General features: G+C 47.5%; 1 protein-coding gene across 7 annotated transcripts in view; it reads left to right on the top strand.

Annotated features, from left to right (window-relative positions):
* The window catches only part of ARHGAP32 (Rho GTPase activating protein 32), a 1,461,643-nt gene that overhangs the window by 971,774 nt on the left and 472,113 nt on the right, over nucleotides 1-17,756 (top strand). For 2 of the 7 annotated variants that reach the window (XM_085647198.1, XM_085647197.1), the window contains exon 1: nucleotides 12,969-13,106. The exons of 4 other annotated variants lie outside the window; for them this stretch is intronic. The gene's annotated coding sequence lies outside the window, so the exon portion shown is untranslated. Of the gene's footprint in view, nucleotides 1-12,968; nucleotides 13,332-17,756 lie in introns of those variants that run through there. One more of the 7 variants, XM_085647196.1, reaches the window with a different exon arrangement.

Below are 17,756 nucleotides of genomic sequence, written 5' to 3'. Positions count from 1 at the left end.
TGATGCTAAAGTTGGATAGGGTCAAGACTGAGCCTGTGGCAAATCGGCCGTGAGGGAGGAGTTGGCAATACCCCAGACTTGCTGAGGAATGGAGCGCGACCTGCCAATAGGTGAAACAGGTTTCATGTAATGCTAGAATAAAGATTGCTCACTTCAATTATGTGAATCACGCATATTTACCACCAGTTAAACTTAGTCAGATGTATAGTGATATGCATATGGCTTGGGCATGCCCCAGGGCGCATGCCTATTGGACAACAGTGATCACACAGCTGCAAACTGTGACGGCACTGGAGGTTCAGGGGTTGCCTCAGGTGTGTCTGATTGGTATTGTTAACCAATCTAGGGGGGTAAGATGAGCTGGAAGTTCCTACACTTAGCTTTAGTACTGGCTCAGAGAAGGGTGGCCATAGAGTGGTTGAGCACGAGGGCCCCTTTCATTACATAATGGTTTAAAGATGTTATTGAGAGTGTGCTGGCGGAGGAGGCGCACATAAAATCAATCTATGGGATGATCAACTGCAGGATTACTTCGAAATCTGGACCACATTGATGGAGGGCATTGAAATGGGAACGGGTGGGGGTGATGAGCAGGGCTTGCAGTCCCAGGGTACGGAACATACTGTCACACAGGGGCGGTGGTCAGAGGATGGTGGGAGAAAGACGCTGCATCAGGTTTGGGTTGAGTTGTGAGTGTTTGGCGGATGAGCTCTCCTTCATGAGTATTTAGGGGCTTGGTTGTATCCATGATTGGGTACCACTGATATACTTTTTGAAGCACTTGCTAAGTAGGGTACTGGGATCGAGACTGATGGGTGGAGAATAGGGTTTGGACACTTGGATTCTACACCTGGAGATGGTGTGTACAATGAGCAAATGTACAGTTTATTCTTATTTCTTTGTTTTATTTTTTGATTGGTTGTGCTGCAATTGTATCACACAGATTTGATATTATATGTAGCCATTGTAACAGGCTTGCTCTCAGCAAACAAGCAACAAAATGAGTTTTAAAAAAAGAATATTGTGTCTGTAGCTCGTTAATGAGTTGGCGCATCAGTGTTGCTTACATTGCAGTCGACTCACGTATCCCATTCAGCTTTTAAAACTAATCGGCATTTGCACTAAGCTGATTCCTATTGGGACAGCCTAGAATGCCTGGGCACGTCTGCCGAGCTATTGCTCCCCCACTGTGAAATAAGTCCCCAAAAGGATGCCAAGGATGTTAACAGATGATGAGTAACCCACCTAAAGGCAGGCTCCTTGTCAAGAGGTCAGGGATGAACAATCCTTTACAAACAATAGAGCTGATGTCTTTGTAGATGGGCAAGAAGCTGATGTCAGTTGTGGGTCACTGCATGGATTTAACACTCTTAATGTCCATATCCTTAAATCTGTGGATAAAGGACAATGGAGTCTCTGAACTCGTGCTGTGTACCCAGGCATTCCATTTATGAATATTTCAGCCGCTAGTGAGTGAGCAGTCATGGGAGTTGCAATCTTGGAGCCAGTTTATATGCAGACGTGGCTGTGATGAATCTTTTCTATCATTAAGAATTGATTTCATTACCGAGTGTTGGAATCTAAAAAACTTTACTCATCCTTTACCCTAAAATGAGAAAAAAAACTATATGGCCAATTTTTTTAGACAAGGCCCTTGCTCTTTATTGTGTTCCATGTTTAGGTCAATCCTCCATAAACCATTGGGGCACATACACTCCTGCAACATACCACTATATTACATTTGTTGTGTGTTGTAGCTGCCATTGATGGGTGGAATATAAAACAAATCAAAACATTCACCCCCAGTCAAGAGATCTGGGTTAAATCCATTGTACTTTTGCTAACCAACCCACCCCAATTTAGACCCAGGCATAAGCAAATCAGTCTTGACCCTGCTCCTCATGGGAACATTCCAGCCCGAACTGCCAAAGCAGGTCCTCCCTGGACCAGAAACCAGCACCCTGGGACCAGTTTCTGGGTATCACTCCTTATCAGCCAGGCTAGTTTTAATTCAGTGGCACTGTGAGCCCGGGACCCCACGTTTGGGCGTAGCTGGCGCACTTCATCCCCAGTAGAGATCTCTCTACTGGGGGTGAATGTTTGACATTGTTTCAGCATTCCGTCCATCAATTGTTCTTTTTGCAGCTGGCATTGTGTCAACAAGAAGAAAATGTGATTAAAGAGACCTTTCATAAACTAACCCCCAAAAGCACCAATAAAGAAATTGAAAATCTTTCATCCTGAAAGATGACAGCCGGGGCAAAAGACATGCCAAAGATAGGATTTTAGATCAGCAAGTACCTGGTATGTCACATTACAAGTATGTCACATGGCCTTCTCAACTTATGGAATCTAGTGTAAATGTCTTCCAGGACCATACTGAGAAAAGAGGATCCATGTTCTATTTTGCTGTCACAGAAGTAAAAATAGGACTTGTACAGCATCGTGGGATCTTTTGTGGTAAATGCCTGAAAACATGTTGGATGCAAAATTGCTTTCATCCAGAAAGAAAATACACATTAAGTTGTATTTGTCAGTATTCATTTCATCTGTGAATCAGTGGTTCACACAGATATCTCTCATTACCAAATGACAGTGACTGGTATATCACTGTTTAAGAAGGTTTGGCTACCATTCACTGTAGTCACTGAAGGAAGGGTTTGAGTGTGACATTTGAAGTTAAAAAGAGTGCATAAGGCTGAATAAGCTATTGAGTTGGGTGAAAAGGAATAGAATTCCAAGAGGGAGAGGGCATCCTGAGAAATCAATGTATTGTTGAGAGTTCCTCGTCAGGAGCGTAGCGAAGTGAGAGACTGTTCTCCTTGGCATATTGCTACAAGCAAAATAGTTGGGCCTTTTTCATAGTAAATGTCAGTAGATTGGAGTTATTAACTGTGGATACTTCCCTGAAGGAGAACCTAAAGTATAAGTTGCCTGCACTCTCTGAAATTGGCATGTGAGGGTTGACACCTGTTTTGTGAATCTGAAAGAACACGTTGGGTATAGATTCCTTACCTTAGAATTACCCCCAGTAGTCAGACTGGATCCGGAAAGTTTTTCGTCAGCAGTACCTCTGCACGTCGGAATGTGGGGTTGGTCGGCTCCGTGGTCATCGGTGGCGTCGTGTCGCCGGGATGACGTTGCGGCAGCTACTTGGACGCCGTCCTCGCGCACTGACGTAAGTTCTTTCTTTTTCCGCGCCAGCCAGGGCAGATCCAGGAAGAGCGGTACTTCCAGTCACTTTTTGACTGACTTTTTTCCTCGACTTCTGTCGACTTCTTGTTTGAGTCTTCGACTCCTGGTTCACGAGGGATGCCCGGTTTCAAGGCCTGCGGTTCCTGTAACCGACTGATGTCAGTGACTTATGTCACCACGTGTGCCTCTTTTGCGTGGAGCGCGACCACGACCCCAAGTCATACTCCGACTGCCGGTCGATGACGCTGAAGGCTTTGCGGGAGCGGCCCCGAAACCTGCTTGAGCGCCAGCAGTTGGCTCCGTGCCGTTCGAGGTCCCGGATTAAGGGAGGTCGAGGGACCGGTCGCGGATCCACCACCATTCGTCCAAGTCATCGAAGTCTTCGCACTCAAGGTCGGGTAAGTCGAAGCATAAGAAGAAGTCGAAGAAGCATCGTCACTCTTCGACTTCTTCTCGTCGGTCGGCTGATCCGACGAGGGATGAGGGTGGTGCCCCTCCCGCGGCTCCACGTGCGGAGCCCAAAGAGTTGACTCCGTGTTTACCTCCCTTTCCGGGACCTGGAGCAATTCCCGCCCAGCTTCGTACATTCTACGAGGCGATGCATGCCATCTTTGGGCGGCCCGGACCCGCTGGCGCCCCTTTGGGCCCCGTGGAGCCGGTTGGGGGGGCCTAGGCCTTCTCCGCCGATGGGTCTGGCCCCGGCACCACATGCCCCCCTTGGATCCAGGCCTTGATCCAGATTGGCGCCAGCTGATCCATAATACCTCCACGGGCGCCGCTTCCTCCGGCAACTTTACCGCATTCAACGCCGGTCGGCCACGGCCTCCATCCCGATTTGGAGCCGGACCGGCGTTGCCCGACGCCGGATCCGGCACTGAGAGGGGTTTTTGTACCCCTGTTCACTCCTGGGGTCCCCATTCAGCCACATTGGCACGCAGAGGATGAGGAGGAGGACTGGGAGGGGTCAGGAGACCCTTTAGCTGATCAGGTAGAATCTGAACAGGCCTGGAGAGAGGAACTGGGGAATTCCAGTGGTCTGGACACCTCCCCTGACCTTTGCATGTTGTCTCCTCCTACCGTGGCTACGGAGGAGGGAGCTTTGTAGGCAGTGGTGTTGCGTAGGGCAGCCGAGGCTCTCAACCTCGAACTCCCTACCGTGGCAGTCAGGACTAACCTCTTGACGGAGGTGCTTCAGCCGGCGGCAAGCTCTTCGGAGCCTCTGCTTCCGTTTAACGAGTCCCTTACTGACATCCTTTTGGGCACTTGGTCCAGGCCCAACACAGGTCTCCCGTGGATAGGATGATTGCCCGATGCCACAGCCAGGTCCTGGGCAACCCCACTTTCCTTTTCCGACACCCCACCCTTGAGAGCTTGGTAATCCAAGCCTCTACTTCCAAAAGCGCTTTCCCTACCGCCCGCCGGAAAGGGAATCCAAGGAGCTGAATCATCTTGGAAAGAAGATTTTCTCTTCCACCAGCTTAGGAGTGCAGTCGTTAAACACCGTATGTCTAACTGGATACTGCCGACTCTCTGGGCAGAACGATTTCTAGGTCGGTAGCTCTTAGACGCTATGCCTGGATAAGATCCACAGGCTTTTCCGGTAATGTCCAGAATACACTCATGGACATGCCCTTTGATGGCCGTCGCCTTTTCGACGACAAAGCGGACAACACTTTAGAGCGTTTCAAGGACTCACGAGCCACGGCCAAGTCCTTGGACCTCCACAGCCGCCCGCGCAGTCTGCTTTTCGCCCCTTTCGTGGCTACGGAAGGGGTGCTCCGCTACGTCTTGCCCAGGGCCACAGGAAGTTACCCAACCTTCGCGAGGCTGGGTACCGTTGTGGTTCTGGGGGCCAGCGGGCGGGCCAGTCCACTAATCCCACCCCTCTGCAGCAGCCTCCAAACCTTCCTAGTCCGACATTTCAGGCCCATCAAACGCCAGTGGGCGGCAGAATTCGCCATCACCTCCCCCACTGGCGCACCATCACGTCGGACAGGTGGGTTTTGCAGATAGTCCGAAAGGGTTACTCCCTCCCCTTCGAGGCTAGCCCTCCAGCCATTCCACCACAATACCACTGCATGTCGGGGATCACCTGACCCTTCTCCAGCAGGATGTTACGTCTCTATTGGCCAAGGGAGCCATCGAGCGCGTTCCTGTCCCAGAAGTAGGTTGTGCTTGTTATTCCCACTACTTTCTGGCTCCCAAGAACGACAAGGGCTTGTGTCATATCTTGGATCTCAGGAACATCAGAAGTTAAAGATGTTGACGGTTGCTCAGGTCTTGTCTGCCATCGACCCGCAAGATTGGATGGTAGCGTTGGACTTGTAGGACGCCTATATTCACAATCCCTTCCTGCTGTCCCACCGGCTTTACCTGAGGTTCACAGTAGGCCACAAGCATTTTCAGTTCACCGTGCTCCCCTTTGGCCTTACCAGCGCCCCTCGGGTGTTCACAAAAGTGATGGCGGTGGTCGCAGCTCATCTGTGCAGATCAGAGGTTTCAGTCTTCCCCTATCTCAACGACTGATTGTTGAAGGCGGGCTCGCCCCAGGCGGTCATCTCCCACCTCCAGACGACGGCTGACCTCCTGCATTCGCTGGGGTTCTCTATCAGTGTGCCGAAGTCACACCTGAGTCCACCTCAGAAGCTCCTCTTCATCGGAGTGATTCTGGACACGACACGGTTTCAGGTCTATCCTCCCGAACAGCGAGTCTGGGATATTCGGGCTATGATTCCGATCTTTTAGCCCTTATCCCAGGTTCCGGTCAGACTGACCCTGAGGCTGCTGGGCCTCATGGCCTCCTGCATCCTGCTGGTAGATCATGCCAGGCGGCATATGCGGGCTCTGCAGTGGGACCTGAAGTTCCAGTGGGCGCAGCATCAGGGGAATCTGCCTGACTGCGTTCAGATCTCGGAGGGCACTGCTCGACAACTGCAGTGGTGGCTCACGAACCAGGATTGGGTCAACGGCAGATCCCTCTCCCTTTCCCAATCAGAACACACAGTGGTGACGGATGCATCCCTTCTGGGATGGGGCGGCCACATGGGGGCAGTGGAGATCAGAGGCCTCTGGTCCCCGGCGTAGTCCGGGCTCTATGTCAACCTTCTGGAGCTCTGGGCGATCGGTCTTGTACTCAAGGCATTCCTTCCCTCTGTCTGGGAAAGAGTAGTGCAGGTGTTCACGGACAACACCACCGCCATGTGGTAGTTGCACAAACAGGGCAGGGTGGGGTCGTGGACCCTATGTCAAGAGGCCTTCCGCCTCTGGACATGGCTGGAACATCAGTGCATTTCCCTGGTGGTTCAACACCTGGCAGGTTCACTGAACGCCAGGGTGGACGAACTCAGCCGCAGGTGCATGATGGATCACAAATGGCGTCTTCACTCGGAGGTGGTGCCAGGTCTCTTTCGACAGTGGGGAGAGCCTTGGTTAGATCTATTCACCACCGAAGAGAACGCGCAATGTCAGCAATTCTGCGTGTTGGAATTTCCAAGGCAGCACTCGCTAGGCGACACATTTCATCGCGAGTGAAGTTGCGGTCGGTTGTACGCCTTTCCGTCTATACCACTTCTGCCCAGAGTGCCGAAGAAGATCAGGCACTACCGAGCCCGAGTCATTCTTGTGGCTCCGGATTGGGCACGAAGAGTCTGGTATCCCGAGCTGCTCAACATGGCCATCGATCCTCTGACCTGTCTGCCTCTTCAAGAGGCTCTTCTGTTGCAGCAACAGGGGACGGTCCTCCACCCGAACCTGTCCAGCCTTCACCTCCTTGCGTGGAGATTGAGGGGCGGCAGTTGACGTCTTTCGACCTGCCTCCTCAAGTCTGTGATATAATTCTCGCAGCCAGGCGTCCCTCCACTAAGACGGTATACGCCTTCCGGTGGAACAAATTTGTGGCATGGTGCACAGCAAAGGCTGTGGATTCCCTTTCTGCCCCTCTTTCTGAGGTTCACTTGATCCTTCTTTCTTTGGCCCAGCAGGGCTCTGCTCTGGGCACTATCGAGGGCTATCTCTCAGTCACCTCTGCCATCCTTCGGCTTCCAGATCAGCCTTCCCTTGTCAAGTCCCTGGTTGTAAATCGTTTCTTGAAAGGCATAACCATCTCTTTCCTCCTATTCCCTTTGTTATGCCTCAGTGGGACTTGAACCTGGTTTTAACTTATTTAATGTGTGCTCCCTTTGAGACGCTTCACAACTGTCCTTTGATGCTTTTAACTCTTAACACTGCATTTCTGATGGCCATCACCTCTGCCAGACGGGTGAGTGAGCTCCAGGCACTTTATTCGAAGCCTCCTTTTCTGTCTGTGCATCCGGAAAAGCTGTCCTCAGGACTTGTCTATCCTTCTTGCCCAAGGTTGCATCTGCCTTTCACATCGTGCAGACTATCACTTTGCCCACCTTCTTTCCGTCTCCGCATCCTTTGCAAGAGGAAGAGAGGCTCCACTTTCTGGACCCAAAACAGGCACTTTCCTTTTATCTGGATCGCACCAAACAGTTCCGGGTGGATGACCAGCTCTTTGTTTGGTACATGGGCGCCAAGAAAGGTCGGGTCATACACAAGCGGACTATGTCCCGATGGATCGTCTTGTGTATCAAAACATGCTATTATCTTGCAAAGAAGTAGCCTCCAGTGGGGCTGCGCGCCCATTCCACCAGGGCGACGGCAGCCACTACTGCTCTGGGACGAGGCGTTCCTCTGAATGAAATCTGTCAGGCGGCTATGTGGGCATTGCTGCACACGTTCATCAAGCACTACTGCCTCGACAGTCAAGTCCGAAGAGACGACTTCTTTGGCCGTTCTATTCTCCAGGACTTTCTGGTGTGAACTTGGTTCGCAGACCCACCTTCGGGGTTGGTATTGCTGTGGTATCTATTCTAAGGTAAGGAATCTATAACTAACGTGTTTCTTTCAGATGAACAAGTTACTTACCTTTGGTAACGATATATCTGTAAGAAACATTAGTTAGTTATAGATTCCTTACCGCCCCACCCTTCCTCCCCGTTCTGTGAACTGATTTCTAGGGTTCAGGTTATCCTTTCAGGGCCCTAGTTTTGTGCACCAGTGGTCAGTGTCTTGCATGGCTCTGCGTTTCTGGCCTGGTAAGTCGTGTACAGAACTGACGTCAGCACGCGAGGGCTGCATCTAAGTAGCTGCCGCGACGTCATCCCGGCGACACGACGCCAACGATGAACACGGAGCCGACCAACGCCACCTTCCGAAGTGCAGAGGTACTGCTGATGAAAAACTTTCCGGATCCAGTCTGATGCCTGGGGGTAGTTCTAAGGTAAGGAATCTATAACTAACTAATGATTCTTACAGATATACCGTTACCAAAGGTAAGTAACTTGTTCATTAGTTGCTTAAAAATTATATGCTGTGAGTGCAGTATTTCAACAGTTTTGTCAGTAAAAAAAATTGAAAAGTTGCCACTCATGACCTGTTAAATTGGCATCATTAAAGTTCCTGCATTAAATTTGTTAAAGTTTGTTTAACATAGAGAAAAAAATGTTGCTTGCTTTCTACATCTTTTTTGTTGTCTCTACAGTTTTTGAGAGCCAAGGAAGACCCTTTTCTCAGCCATAGGCACCAGTTAATAGGCATATCTTTAAGTTGCCGTCGGCATTGTGTTTGTTTGTAGATTTTTACACCTTAAGTGGACCTTGGCAAATCACTTCATCAAGGAAGAACATTTTTGTGGGTAGAGAGGATTTATCTCACATGGTCGTCCAAATGAGTAATAACTTTGGATTTGATAAATATGAACTGGAGAGGGGGCTGAGGCAGGTTGTCCAGTACAGAGGATAAGTGAAAAGTTCTGATAATAGGAGTCTTAAAGGGTATGGGCTTCGGAATGGTTATCATGTGAGTAAGGGCTGTATGAGGAGAATGGAGGGCAAATGGAAAATTAAACCTTATGTCTAAATGTGCCGATGGATTAGGATAAAATCAAACATCACGCTTTCCTGTGGTCCTCTTTCTCAGGAAAAGTGTTCCCGCCAAGAGCCACATTAATTTTTAAAAAGGTATACACTCCCCACAAACCACCATTATCCATCATGCGAGTGTCTTCTGGGTGTACCCCTGTGAGTGTACTTAGACTGAAGGCAAAGAATGAGACAGCTAGAATATGTTGATGAGGAAGGTTCATTTTAATTTTGAGGTAGGTCAGTAACTTTGGAAACCAGCATTTGCAATGCAATAGGTCTTGCATTATTAAAGTTTGAGCTGTTGGCATTGCTAATAATAATGCAACACCAATAGCAGCTCAAAGATTCACTAATGTGAGACCTATTTATATAGCACGAATTTGATTGAAAGGTGTGTATTTATGTTGCATTTAGTACAGTGTAATTATGTGTTGTGTTATGTGGCACAGAGTGGTATTGTGTGGAGTGTATTTATCTTGCATTAAGTAGAGAGTAATTATGTGATGTGCAATTATGTAGTACTGAGTGGTATGTGTTGTGTATTTATGTTGTAATGAATACAGTGTAATTATGTGATGTGTAATCACACAACCATACCCAACCACACAACCGCAACCACACACACAACCACACCCACACACACAACCACAAACACAACACACACACCCACACACACAACCACCATAACCACACACATAACCACCACAACCACACACAACCACACACACACACAACCACACACACACAACCACACACACAACCACACACACAACAGCACGCACAACCACACATACACAACCACACACAACTGCAACCACACAACCACAATCACACCCAATGACACAACCACAATCACACCCAACCACACAAACACAACCACACCCACACAGCCACGCACACACCACACATACAACCACTCACACAACCACACAAACACACACAACCACACACACAACCCCCCACACACACACACACACAACCACACACACAACCACAAGCACACACACACACAACCACACACACACACACACACACAACCACAACCACACACAACTTAAGGGAATCGGGTAACGGAAAGAGAAAGAACTCTATCCAAAATCACACATTTTCAGTCCAGTCAGAAAGTATGACTTAGCCCCAACGAGTCCTTGTTTTGTAGCTAAGCAGATACAGTCAATTATTTCAGTAAGCCTGACGCGACATTAGAAAAAGAGAAGTATAGTGCAATTATTAGGCACACATTGTTTACCTTGTAACCGCGTAAATATTTGCAGTGCATTTTCATTTTTTTTTTACCTTGTAACCACCTTCATTTATTTTACCTTGTAACAAAGTAAATATTTGCCGCGCATTTTCATGTACTTTGTCTTGTAACCGCCTTCATTTATTTTACCTTGTAACAGCTTAAAGATTAGCCACGCATTCCTCCCAATTAAGCATCAAACTGTATTGCAGCTGCAAAGCCACAAGTACAGTGATTGCAAAACTGAAAGTAAAGCCACAAGTAAAGCGATCGCAAAACCGAAAGCAATCGCTTTTGGAAGCAGAGAGAGCCGCCAATGGTGCGTGCGCGCGCTCTACAGACAGTCATATGCTTTCAATTATCGCGCCCGTGTCTGGGCACGATAATTGAAACTAGATAGGCTTTAGTGCGCGTAACAGACACCAATAGGCCATGGGCGGAGCGATGTGCCTGCCTTTGGCCTATTGCGTGCTCTATCTAAAAAATACAGCCACTAAAAGCCCAATAATAGAAGACAAAACAAAAAACACGCACAAGCGTGTACGATTCCAGGGTCCATTTCTGAACCCCAGACAAAAGGACTCTCGCTGCGCGAGCACTTCTGCGCAGTGCAACGCTAAACCCACTGAATATGACTCCGAAGAATCACAGACTCTAGGTTGTAGTTTAGCAGATTTGTTACAAAGCCAAAAATAACTGGACATACCATCACCTCAAGACGAGGTTGTAGAAATACATTGGAACTAATACAAAAACAAACCTAGGAGCGAAGTTGAACTTCCGGAGCATATAAAGAATGACGAATTCCAGAACGAGAACGCAGGCGATAAGTGCCCCCACGTCTAGATCAGTCTTCATTGGACATTCATAAGTAATAAGCATTAGTCTGTCCCTACACTACCACTAACGTGACATCCCTACTTAGCATTTCCCAGGCAACTTAGGAAAAGGTGTCAGCACGTAAAGACTTCCTAAGAAGTACACTCACGTTGTATGGGTCAAGTAGCCAGTAGCGTAACGATAATTGAGGGGGCCCCCCCTGCAAGGTACGTGGAGGGGCCCCCTCTGGACTCTATCAGGAGCTCCCTGGCCGAAGTGCAGTGCTGTGGGGGCCCCCTGGAGCTTGGGGGGCCCCCCGCACTGTGGGGGATGCGGTGGCCTGGGTTACGTCCCTGCAAGTAGGCCAAGGCTACAGAACTCGTTCTAAGAGCCTCCTTTACAGAACTAAGAGGCTCCTTCTCTCTTCTTCAGTCTCTTCTCCGGGCTCAACCCCCGGGGCACTGTCCCTAATTCCAACACCAAAATCACAGAACACGCCAACTGCTAGTCTTCAGATCACTTCATTTAGCTGGCACCCCTCCTAGGTGATTTTCCATTTAGTGTTGATACTCCCGGCTCGATTACCTTGTTTCCCAGGCCTTCTCCAGTGAGAAAGAACTCTGTCTCACGTTATCAGCACTTCTTGTGTAAATGTATTATTTTCTCCCCTGAGTCTAACTCCTAAAACAAAAGCGGTATTCTAACTTATTAAGACAGGCATCTTCACCTGCAACAGAAACGTGATAAAGGAACTAATCCAACATGCACATGAAACTCAGCTATTAACTCTATAACATGAGATCTTCAGGGAGAATGTAATTCAGGCCTACAGAAATCGGCCAACATAAGAGAATAGCACATAGGCCTGACGAGTTCACATCTCAATGAACTCTTTTACTGAACGTTTCTAAATCAACACATTACATGGACACATCAAATGTGTGAATAAGTGCAAGCATCTAGTACAATGTTACCGTTAATGTTTTCAGCTAAACGCACATATACTGCAATGATAAATTGTTCATGTCTATCTGAAAAATATACCCAGCCCATCACATTTCATATTATTACTGTACACATTCTACTGTCACAAGTTAATATGACAAAAGAATAAATGTAGGTGCAAACTACTAATGATTATAATGCACCCCTACAAATAAAGTGCACCATCGCGCTCTAATAGTCGGTCACTTGCTTCCACTGGTTATAGGTGTTGATGGAATGGCTCTGCTTCCAGCATCCGAGGTTCTTCGGAGGAAGCTGAACAGGAGAAATCTTTTTACCGGCTACTGCACCCAAGCTCACAGATAGTGCAATCTATGCTAAGTCGGCGATTGGCCTTTTGTTCTTCTGAATCAAGTTGCATTGGTTCATAGCAATATCCGCTGTTTACTGTACAAAACAGCTGGCCACTCGTATTTCTAAAAGGACCGGCTTTCGTTTAAAGTAGCTTAATTGTTTTTGTGTATAATATATGGTCTACTTTATGTCGTTTTGCAGTGCTACAAATGCCAAGTATTATTTTTACCCTGCTCTGTCGTGCTCAGAAAGAAGGAAGCTCGAGCTGGCCCTGAAGAAAAGGGAATCTGTCTTCTTAAATCCGAGGAGCAAGCGCCTAACCGACTAAGATGCCACGGCGGTAGCTCTGTTGGTTTGCTGGTGTTGTAATGCGGCACCTTGGACGCTGGGTGGCGGTGTTCTGAATGTGAACCATAGCTCGAGGAAAATTGAAGGGCGACAACTTGTCGTAGTAAGCAGCCGAGGCTGCGAACAGCTGCACGGAAAGCAGCCACCTGAGGGCGGGGCTGGCTAGCAGAGCTGGTTTCGCAAAAGGAATCCCAGGGAGGACCTTTCGTCTAGGAAAGGAAGACAAGGAAGCGTCAAAGGTGCGGATAGCGATTCACCCGGTTTTCTCACCGGAGGCAAGAAAAACAACTGAGAGACAGAGGTACTCGGAAACTACAGCTGTAGGAGCCGAGCAAAGTCTGTGCCGTGCTGTCCGAGGAGGGTTAGCATCTTCCAACCCTATAGCGAAGTAGCTGTTGGCAGCACTGACACAGCCTATGTTATACCCCGGATTCAGCAGGCTACACGGTGCCGAGAACGGTGCCTGTTCTCCTGGTCTGTTGCTCCTCTGCCGGAGGCAGGTAAGAACATTTCTTAACAAACTGGCAATTTATAGGCGGCAGTCTCAGCTTTCTTAAATGGAGGCCACGCCATTACGACTTTTTCTTTTGCTGGATTGAGTGCCAGCTGTGCAAATAGGGCTCTGGTATGGGAGGCCATGAAAGATTCAGCACGGATAGGCACTGTACATGGCAGATAATTAATTCCCGGGTTTATCTCAGTTGTGAGAAATCTTGACAACTGCCCGGGCGAGTTTCCCATACATCTGGAATTTGCTGAATTTCTGAGCCACTTACTTTGAACCTAAGGTTGGGCGTGCTTTCCCAAACCTTTTTGTGTTTTTCAGAAACAAACACTAGCTTGTCGGTTGCATTGACGAGGACTTCTGTTGCATTGCCTGTTGTCCGCTGTACAACATGTACAAGGATCCAGCGGTTTGTCTAGAGATACAAAGACTGAATACTTTCCGGTGCTGTGAAGTTGTTGTTCCCCAGCTTTTTGTCCAGCAAATCGTTAGCACAGGGAATGAAAATCAAATAAAAGTGCAATCGTTCCCGCACCACTCTCCCCAACTGTCCAGGCTTTTAACACGTACCACTGCTCTAAACGTTAGTCTGGAATTACTTTGCTGCTGGAGCTATATTACAACAAAATGTTTTCAGTACGGGTATATTGCGAGCGAAATTTGATTTTGTTTACTCGTCCATCTCTGTTGAAGATAGGCTGCACTCATTAACTCTTGTCTCCACAATGTGATGTGTTTGGTCACACAGATAATTTGAGATGTTTTGCACATTGGACGGGGTGTTGTTTGGTGGCTAATCCGCCTATTTGTCACAACGTGTTATCTTGGGCGAGTCACTGCTCGTGCCCCAGTTAAATTAGCTGGAATTGGGTAATACTTTAAAACTGGTTCTGCTGGTGTGTAGTGCTGTAAACATAGCGTGGAGGACTCGTTTTTTTCAATTTGCTTTCAGAGTGTCTCTTAATATAGGTGTAGAACTTATGATTCCATTGTATTAATTCTGTTTTAGAGTGATCAACATCGATCTGCTCTCTATTGCCCCACATGATGAGCTGTGAACTCATTTCCCTTCAATCATACTGTCTTATATATGCAGGAAACGGTTATTTTATGAAATGTTATTTTTATTTGTTGAGCATGCTAATCACCGGTGAGAGTATCCAGGAATTTGCAGGTGGGTAGGCGGCTGTCTCCGTGGTGGATTTCATTGAAGAGCCAGGTCTTCAACTTCTTGCGGTACTGAAAAAAACGAAGAGGCGGCTCCAATATGAATTGAGAGGTTGTTCCATACTTTGGGCAGATATAAGAGAAAGCACAGTCACTTACTTTGGTTTTGTGAATGCGTGGTACACGTACTAGTGAGAGTCCAGCTGAGCAGAGGTGCCTGGGCAGTAGGTGGAAGTGTACGTGACTGTTGAGAAAGGCTGGGTCAATGTTGTGTAGAGCTTTGTATGTGTGTATGAGAAGTTTGAACCAAGAATGTCTGTGTATGAGGAGCCAGTAAATCTCTCTGAGGTGATGTATGTGCAACAAGGTAGGTTAAGCATCCATTCAGTCTGTTCAGAGGCTTCTTGGTGATTCCTACATAGAATGCGTTGCTGTAGTCAAGTTTGTGGTTAATCAGGGCCTCTGTACACGTTCCTGTGGTAGCCACTTGTCCAAAAGAGCGAAAATCCTTTGGGTGTTGTACACAGAGGAAAGTATGTTGATGCTGTATGATCTGATGTGGTCGGCCCCTCTGGTCATGTTAAATAAGGTTGGACTGAGGCAGGATCATTTGGTACTCCACTGATGAGGTTTTGGCTGTCGACGTGTAAGTTGGCAGACTGACTCTGTTTTACCTGTGAGAAAGGAGGAGATCCTGTTGGCGGTGGCTCCTTGGATGCCTGTTTGAAGTAGTCTTCTGATGAGGGTGGAGTGGGAGATCGTGTCCAAGGCTGCTGAGTGATCGAGTAGTATGAGAGCGACTGTTTCTCCACGCTCGAGGATCAATCTGCTGTTATCTGTTGCTGTGATGAGTTCTGTCTTGGTGCTGTGGTTGAGATGGAAACTTGATTGTGTGGTGTCTAGGAGTTGGTGTGTGTTAAAATAGTGAGCAATTTGCTTGTTGATGGCTTTCTCCATGACTGTGGCTGGATAGGGCATAAGGGAGATCTGGCAGAAATTTCCTAGTTGAGTGGGGTCTGACAAAGGTTTCCTTAGCAGTGCAAATAAATTCACAACTGGGGCAGATTCACGTAGACTGGCAACAAATGCTTCCTCAGGATATGCCGTAGGCTTATGAAAATCTGCAGAAGGACTTTGTCCATCATGTGTTTCTAAGCATCCAGGAATGTTGTGGTAGTGACAGTCGTTCAGGATGCGGGTGAGGTCTTCCCTGATTGGGAAGGTACCCATGTTGTAGATGTGATGGGGCAGAGGTACATCGGTGCTCTGGAGCGGACGGTCTTCGTGATTGTGGCAGTTTCTATGGTGGTGATTGTTTTCCCAGGCAGTCAGGGAGTTTCTGTGGTAATTTGTGGGTAGGCTGGAGGTGAGGGTGCAGTGGTTCTGTTGAGGGTCGAAGTTGTTGTAGATGGTTTTGATTTAGTTGCTGAAGAATTCCGAGAGGTTGTCGCATTGTTTTTGCAAGCGGGTGATGCTGTTCATGGTGGAGGCTGATGAGGCGAAATCTTTGACGATTGTGAGGATTTCTTTACAGCTGTTGGAGCTGTTGTGAATGTGCTCTGCTAGGACCTTCTTCTTGGTTTCTCTGATGGTGGCTGTATCTCAGAACCTCTTTGTAAGTTTCCTGAATGTTTTTATGGTGCTATTGTTCTGTATGATTTGTTTATTCATATCAAAGTCTCCAGTTATTTGAGCACCTTTTCTGACATTGATAGGAGTGTTGTGAATCCCTACTTTAGCAGCTTCAGCAGAGGTGGTTTTCTTTATGGACCTCTTCTGTCTGCAGTGCTGCAGACAAAAGCTCATAATTAACGCTACAAAGATGAATCGAAGATGGGGTGTTAGAAAAGAGAAAGAAGGATTTAAGTTTGAAAGAAGGAAAGGTGGAAGAAAGGGTGGAAAAAAGATAGGAAGGGTGTTATATCCTAAGTATTAAATTTATATGTAATCAGCCTAGGTCCTCCTAGCTGCTCAGCCAGAGTGACAGATGGTGACGGAATGTTGGTGTGAAAGTGATGAGTGGAATGCCTGGGTGCCTGAGTGGATGACAGTTGGAGATGGGCTGAGCAGCTAGGCAGGCTGCGCATGGTGGGGCTGGTGTAGGAGCTGGTGCCACACTAGGCTGGCTGGAGTCAAGACTGATGTAACTTGGACTGAAACTGAATAAAGAAGACTTAAATATACATCCTGGCTCCTGGTGTCTACCTTTACAGGACACAACAAAGGGTGATAAGCGGGAAGTATGGAGAGGCGATTCTGTTAAAGAATGAGTGAATGGATAGGTGAATGTACAGGTGAAAGGATGGCAAAGTAAAAGGAAATCTGAGAGGAGGGATTGGTGAATGAAATAACTGATGGATGGGTAACTCAAAAGACGGATGTAAGGACAGATGGATGGTTGTATGGATGCATGCATAGATCATGAATGCGTGGCTGAATGGACGGAATGGTGAAAGATTGAATGAAGGAATGACAGAATGTTAATTTGAAATGGTGGATATCATCGGGTGGATCAAATGGTGAAAGGATGAATGAAAGAGACGAGGTAGCTCTTCTCAGGAGGTTGGAGCTCATTTGCTTCGCATACTTGGTGCCGTTGGTTCATTGTAGGGTTTATTTTTATTTTCTAGCTACTCCTTCATTAATATATCATTCTCCTTGCTATATAGAAGTAAAGCAACAGCAGGTCTACTCCTCAGCCACCTACGACCTCTCAATTGTCCCATGTATTGCAGTGTTGCCATTTTATGCTGAGTAGATTGCATCCTTCCATTCTCGCTAGCGGGTGGGTACCTTCGATCTGTGTGAACAGGCTGGTGCAAGCTTGTCTTACTTCCTTGATGCAGTGACATATGGCTTAGCAGAGGTCCCTGCACATGATTTGCTGCTAGTGTCAGTGAGTCTGGGGCCAAGTCTTGCAGTGCCTTAGTAGCACTTTTTGGGAGGCCTCACGTTAGTGGGTAATTAGTTTGCAAACGGCAAAAGCTAACAAGCAGTCTAATGGGTGGCATGGTGTGAACGATGCTGGTGACCACTTATGTTCTCTACTGATGCTAGAATTAACATGTACGTTGAGACCTGAGAGTTGGATCTGGCTCAGCCAAGCCAGTGTACCTGGTGTGTTTCATAATCTGCCCCACCCAATCTTCTGCTGTTAATGGTTCTCATTGGAGTATTACAAGGTAGAAAATCATTAAAAAAGGCATGTTTTTGTAAAGTGCATGGTGCTACAGTTTTTGGGGGAAATAGCAGG

This window comes from Triturus cristatus, chromosome 3_2 (genome assembly GCF_964204655.1).
Source record: "Triturus cristatus chromosome 3_2, aTriCri1.1, whole genome shotgun sequence".
In the NCBI taxonomy this organism is placed as follows: domain Eukaryota; kingdom Metazoa; phylum Chordata; class Amphibia; order Caudata; family Salamandridae; genus Triturus; species Triturus cristatus.
This window is presented reverse-complemented; position numbering and strand designations above follow the sequence as displayed.